This window comes from Myripristis murdjan, chromosome 16, assembly GCF_902150065.1.
Source record: "Myripristis murdjan chromosome 16, fMyrMur1.1, whole genome shotgun sequence".
Taxonomy (NCBI): Eukaryota; Metazoa; Chordata; class Actinopteri; order Holocentriformes; family Holocentridae; genus Myripristis; species Myripristis murdjan.
Window position 1 is genome coordinate 31,026,866 of NC_043995.1, and position 7,086 is coordinate 31,033,951.

Here is a 7,086-nt window from a genome sequence, read left to right on the forward strand (position 1 = left end):
TGTTAGATTTTATCTCACCGATTTCGATGTTGCAGTTCCTGCCGCAAGAAATGACAGTGATGCAAAGGTGGTGCAACAGTTGAAAGAAAACAACCTGACCAGCATCATCAACAACCTCAGCTCAGAAATCACTGACTTAAAGAAGAACAGCAGAGATCAGACGGTCCTCATTGGTGACCTGAGACAAAACAACAGCATCCTGACTTCAGAACGTCAGCAGCTGCAGATGGAGAAGAGCACCTTAGAGAGACAAGTGGAGAAGCTGAGGAGAGAGAGGACTGAGCTCAGCTTGACTCGGACACAGAGGATCCTTGATGCCTACTGCCCCAAAACAGGAGACAAGGAAGGTAATCTGAAATCAAATCAATAATCGTGTTTGTTAATTTGTCTCTCTTATTTCTCTCAGAGAGACGGTGTAATCCTTGTCAGGAGGGCTGGCTTCTCTCCCCGTCCAAGTCCAGCTGTTATCTGGTTGTAACAGCAAATAATTATCGTGAAAAGAAAACCTGGGAAGAAGCTGGAGAAGACTGCAGGCAGAGGAATGCAGATTTGGTTGTGATAGAAAATGGACAGGAGCAGGTAAAGGGAACATGACAGGAACAGAGAGGAGCGTCAATGTCACGAACTGAGCTTGAAACAGTAAAAAAGAGTCCAAAAGTCACAATGTGTCCATTTGAATGTGGTACTGAAACATCTCTGATTATTCATCAGGAATTCATCCGTGAAATCAGCCATGAGTCCAGTGACAGTAGTTACTACAGCTACTGGATTGGCTTGAGAAGAACAAGTGGGGTCTGGAAGTGGGTTGATGGAAGTGATCTGACTGAAAAGTAAGACACATTTCTAAACACCATGAGTCATAAAATCTGTCAACAGTTTTCTAACCATCATGTTCTTCCATCAGCTACTGGATCAACCAACCTTTAGACAACAAGGACTGTGCAGCTTCTGTTCATTGGAGCTCATCTGAGGGATGGATAGCTGGGAACTGTGCTAACAAAAAACGATGGATCTGTGAAATGAAGGCATTGTCTGTTTAGACTGAGTGTGTTGTGATTATTGAATCCACCTGTAGAGAAATCAGCTGGATTGCTCATACTCATGAACAAAACATGGAGAGTTTCAGTTAAAATTGCTTGGTTTTCTTTGCATAATCATAAAAGAGCATTTTATTGCAGAGCTGTACTTGAAATACTGTCATTCACATCATTTCCAACACAAGCAGCATCAACCAACATTGTTTGAAGCAGTTTGTATTCTAATGGCAATGTTTATTTTGTTTATTTAGTGAAGAAGTGTCTTTTCCCGTGATCACATCACTGTTACCATGTTAAAATGTAATCTGTAACCTCCCAACCTGATCACTGTGTTCAACATCTCTGCAAGTAAACTTGATGAATTCTTAACCTTATCCTGTGTGTGCATGAGTTTTTTGTATTGTATTTTCATTTTTACCTCAAATCGCCAAACATTCCTCTCTGGCCTCATTTGAAGCCATAGTGATCATTTTTTTTATCCCCTCCATAGCGCTCCTTGATGACAGTTTGCTCCTCCTGAGTGAAGTAGGTGGCAGAAGAAGAGTTACATGACGCACTAAACGCCCCTTTAAATGTGAACGCACTCAGAACAGAGAGCAGAGAGCCAGGCTTCACAAATCAACTTGATAACCACCGTTGTGATACCAGTTATCTCCCCTTTGGGCTTCAGGTTTTGTCGAGTGAGCTCACAAAGAAAGCCTGGCTCTGCTGAACTGGCCTGGTGGTGCAGCCCTCAGGTTACAAACACTGTCAACATCATCAACATCAACAACATCAACACAGCTCCTCATGTGGGATGGGAAGTCTCATTTACAGTTTTTTTCAATCGCTTTACCTCCTTTGTCAACTCAGAAATGCTGGTATCAAAACAGTTAATCCATCGGCCTAATGAGAGGCGCACTTCCCAAAATAAAACATTTTGTTTGCAAAAGGCTCTTACCATGACAAAACATTTCAAACATGCAGCAAAAGCACATTTTGTCACCGCCCAATACAACTTGCAGTCAAGCGACATAATCCAGCCACTCACTCACTTCATACTCAACACCAAAATGCAACACACCCTTTTTAGTCTGAGCAGGTTCAACCTTACTTTTTTCCTGTGTGTATTGCAGACATATTTTTGACAATTTACATACTTACATATTGTAAAGCAAGTAGCAAAATCCAATATTTCCCTCAAACAACTCAACTTCTGCCCAAATGAGTAGATTCCTTCAGTCAGCTCTACTGTACTGTAACACAGCTGACAGCAGAATACAAAATACAGACATCAGTTTGAACAAGGTTCTCCTGTGAGCTACACATTCAAATGTGAACTTACAGTAAAGAACTGCATCCAAGCTTAGAAAGACTCTGAAGTGAAATTTTACTGTATTGATGGCAAAACTGAAATAATGTAATCCACATACAGTATTACACAGAAAAACTCAAAGGAGTTGAAAAAAAAAAAAAAATACAGAATACAATTTATAGGTCCCTTTTTTGTAGGTGCATCCTGATTGATTGGTGATTTGTGGAAAGGGTAGTGATGCAGGTGCACTAGTGATTTCACAGAGATGCAGGTCATTTCTATCAGCTGTGAGCAGATGTTTTGCTTTTGACTACCACAGTGAAGTCAGTGGAGTCAGGGCCGTGTAAATGACACATGTGAGAAGTGAAAAATGTGTGAATCCAATGAAAAGGTATGAACACATTTGCAAAAGAAAACTGCTGTGGTTTGGAGGTAAAGATGACAACAAAGTGGATCCCAGTTTCATGATACTGGAAAAAGTGAATGAAAAAAACTGTAACAGAAAACAGCAGGATCTGTATTGGAATTTGGAAAGTGGGATTTCCCTGTTTGAAATGAAAGAAGGCAGCTTACATGAAGGCACATTTCTGGATTTCTGCTGCATGAAACAACAGGGGAGGTAAATGAGGCAGGAAAGAGCAAAGACAACCACCTGTTGGGAAACGTTTTTTTTTGTGGGTTGCCTTCAATATGGGGCGCTCTGAACAGAAATGACGGATTGTGACTTTAATGTACAGACAAATGAAACAAAAGACAAAACGTGTCTTCGTAAGGTCTTCATGAGCCACCATGAGCCTCCAAAATTTAATTGAAGTTCTGATTGTTCCTCATTTTTCTATTGTTCCTTTTCCATTGTTTTACTGATGTTGTAGGAGATTCAGCGCAGTTTTAATTCACAGTTTTATCTTTTAGTGCTGTGGCTGCTGTTGGCCTGCAGCTCCAGCAGCAGCTGGTGCAGTGTGAGGTGAAGGTTTGCTGTGGCTCTGCTTCTGGTTTTGGTGAGTGGTTTTCTGTTGGGGGTAGTGGAGGTGTTTTCTCAGGTTTGGTTTTAGCACAGTGTACTTCCTGTGCATTGGCCTGACTGGAGCGCTGCACCACTGCAGCAAGAGGTTTCCATTTTTAACTTTGTTAAAAGGCTTCATGCTTTGACCCTGATTATAATAAATCAGCCTTTTGTGGCATTTTGACCCACACTGGCTGCCCTTAGAATAAATTTCACTATGGCTGTTTCATATATGCTATAAGCCTATACTCAGTGGCCACTTGATCAGGTCCACCTGCATAATCTAATGCCGTTAATTTCAACAGTTCTGCCATAAATTCTACCTTTGAACAAAGTTTATAATGTTCAGTTTGTGTTGACCTTGTGGAGAATGTGTCAGTTTTATTCTCTGTTTATTATTGAGGTTGTAGTTTGCAGAGGTCTTGTACTGGACTACATTACATTGAGAGCTTTTTTCCAATATTTTTGTCCCACCTATTTATATACATAAGGCGGACAGAATACTAGAAACACCTCTCAAAAAAATGCAGTCCAGTCCAACAGCAGCACTAACTATGAACTCACTGCCAAACATAGAAGTGAATGAACACCTCTTTTACTGTGACAATAAGAAAAGCTGAGCATTATAGGCAGCAGAGAAGGAAACTTTATGGCAGTTGTATTGGATTAGATTGTACAAGTGGAACTAATTAGATGGTCACTGAGTGTATATATAGTGTATGCGAGGAAACATGTCTGTCCTGATGGGAGTCGTCTCTTCCAGGATGACCACGCTGAGACACTGAAGAACACAACACACACAAATTTCATGAGACAGGTGCGTGAGAGAGGGACGAGTGGATCCAAAGTTGCAGACTCCCACACACGGCCAAACTTGCAATGATACATATATTTCCGACGTTTCGGTGTGTCATGGAATTATTTATTGCTCAGTGTTGGTTAACTCAAAGGACGTGGGGAAAGTCCCCCCCTTTACACCTCCTGGTCACATATCATTACATGTCATTTGGTTTGGTTAAACTCTGACTGGTTAGGACTGTCACCGAGCAGCAAACAAGGCCTTCCTGTCTCCTCATCAGCTCATTAGATACAAAGAGGTGAGTGTGATGAGTTCAAAGAAACACTTCAACTCAGCAGCGAGGACAGTGCAGCCTGGGAGAGTTTCTGTTTCCTGCACAATACACACACACACACACACACACACACACACAAACACTGAACTACACACTGACACAAGCTCACATGACAAAATGCAAGCACAGAATATATATTACTATAGAAAAAGGTGGCTACATGATTTTATTGTTACACATATACAGATATCTGCACTGCGCTTGTTAAGCAAGCCACAGCTTTTCCCTTTTCTCACTGCGACTTGTGAGCAGCACCAAACCCTTCAACGTCTGGAACAGATTCTAAGTTATGATGAGAGAGAGGAGCGAGACCTTCATCAGGAAAAAAAAGGAGGACCAGTAGCGCCTCCATCCACAGGGCAGCAGGGCTTACTGAAAGGTTTGATGAGGATGAAAATGATGTTTGACCTTTGCACTCACCACATCTCAACCCAGCTCAACACCTATTGGACATTTTGGAGCGACATGGCGCTCTCCACCACCATCATCAAAACACCAAATGAGGGAATATCATTTGGAAGATTTGAGCTCCGTTCCTCCAGGAGATTTCCAGAGACTTGGAGACCTGAAGCTGCTCGGGAGGCTCCTGGTGGCCACACACCTTACTGTAAGACACTTGATGTTGGTTTTCACTTGAATTTGACAAGAAAAAAGGGACATGCTTGAAATTCACACCTTCAGTACCAAGACAAGATGCAAGAGACACACAAACAAGGCTTACCATGTTGGAAATGAGCTCAGCAGCTTCACCTCAATACGACTGTCAAAACCTCAAAGCAGAAGTGAAAAAATAACTGAGCAGTTTCCGTGAGAAATAACACACTGGCACACTCTCAACATAAAGAATTAACTTGCAAGCCTCCTATCAGACTGTTGGTGATCCCTCTGATGTGAGCAGGATGAACAGAAAACCAAACGCGCAGGCCGTTTTTTTCAAAAATCCTAATGTTTATCTGTCTGCAGGTAAGAAGCTCTCTACACCTAATCTGATCAAGTTCTGATCTTGAACACAAAACCAGATGATTTACCACTAATCTGACTTCGGTGATGCGAACGCTTCTGTGTTTGAATAATGAGGGTACCAAAGTACAACAAATACTACTACCATTATTCTTATATTATGTTGCTGGTGTATTTTCCATGTACATTGTTCTGATATTCAGTTTTTTATCATGGATGATTTGTCAGAGACAATTGAGGAAGGGGAGGACTCTGTTCATGCAGTGGAACGAACTGCTGACAAAAATCCAGACTTTTCAGGTAAATTTTGAAGTCCACATGATTATGATTCTCTAAAAAAGATGACATTTGGGGTAAACACAATATGTGGTATATTTCAAAGGATGTGTGTTTAATGCGAAAAAACAATCATGACTCACATGAAAGTGTTTCCTATCAGCTGTTCAGGTGATCTGACTGGACTCTTTGTCTCTGCTAGATGAGAAGACTCCCTCCTTCTCTTCGTCTTTTCCACTGGTATCGGTGTGTTGGCTGATATTCTTAGTTATCATGGCCCTTCGTTTCTACTGTGAGTATTGACTCAACATTTATTCTGTCACATAAACAGGACATATTGTCCTAATTCATATTTAGATGCAGTCCTGTCAGCTTTTACAGTTGGTCTGTAAAATAAAGTGAGGTTGGACTCGGAGCATCAAAAGTTATAATAACTTTTACATGAAGGCCAGTTGAACTGAAATGATTTCTAATAGCATGTTCCACAGTGACAGAACAACAGATTCTTATTTTGTGGCTGATTTGACAGCCGAGACGTTTCTGTGTCCTTCTCTGCAGTTACCTCGCTCATTTCTGACAATATGGCCAAGCTGAGAGAAAACCACACAGCTGCAGCCAATCAGAACGTACTGTGCCTCAGCTTAGCCAATGACAGCTTGAGGAGGGTTCTCAGCAATCAGACGGTCCTCATTGGTGACCTGAGACAAAACAACAGCATCCTGACTTCAGAAAGTCAGCAGCTGCAGATGGAGAAGAGCGCCTTAGAGAGACAAGTGGAGAAGCTGAGGAGAGAGAGGACTGAGCTCAGCTTGACTCGGACACAGAGGATCCTTGATGCCTACTGCCCCAAAACAGGAGACAAGGAAGGTCATCTGAAAACCCCTTCAGCATTGTCACAAAAATGATGTTATGATTATAGTGATAATACTGAAATCATAAATCAATGATCATGTTTGTTGATTTGTCTGTCTTATCTCTCTCTCAGAGAGACGGTGTAATCCTTGTCAGGAGGGCTGGCTTCTCTCCCCGTCCAAGTCCAGCTGTTATCTGGTTGTACACGGTACATATCGTGACTGGAAAACCTGGGAAGAAGCTGGAGAAGACTGCAGGCAGAGGAATGCAGATTTGGTTGTGATAGAAAATGGACAGGAGCAGGTAAAGGGAACATGACAGGAACAGAGAGGAGCGTCAATGTCACAAACTGAGCTTGAAACAGTAAAAAAAAAAAGAGTCCAAAAGTCACAATGTGTCCATTTGAATGTGGTACTGAAACATCTCTGATTATTCATCAGGAATTCATCTGTGAAATCAGCCATGAGTCCAGTGACAGTAGTTACCACAGCTACTGGATTGGCTTGAGAAGAACAAGTGGGGTCTGGAAGT

The 7,086-nt window shown here is 41.8% G+C and overlaps 1 long non-coding RNA gene across 1 annotated transcript; it reads left to right on the forward strand.

Annotated features, from left to right (window-relative positions):
* The first annotated feature begins 6,386 nt into the window (after positions 1–6,386).
* On the forward strand, positions 6,387–6,756 carry LOC115373273 (uncharacterized). Its single transcript, XR_003929519.1, has 2 exons — positions 6,387–6,570; positions 6,689–6,756. It is a non-coding gene; the product is annotated as an uncharacterized LOC115373273 (long non-coding RNA).
* The last annotated feature ends 330 nt before the right edge of the window (positions 6,757–7,086 follow it).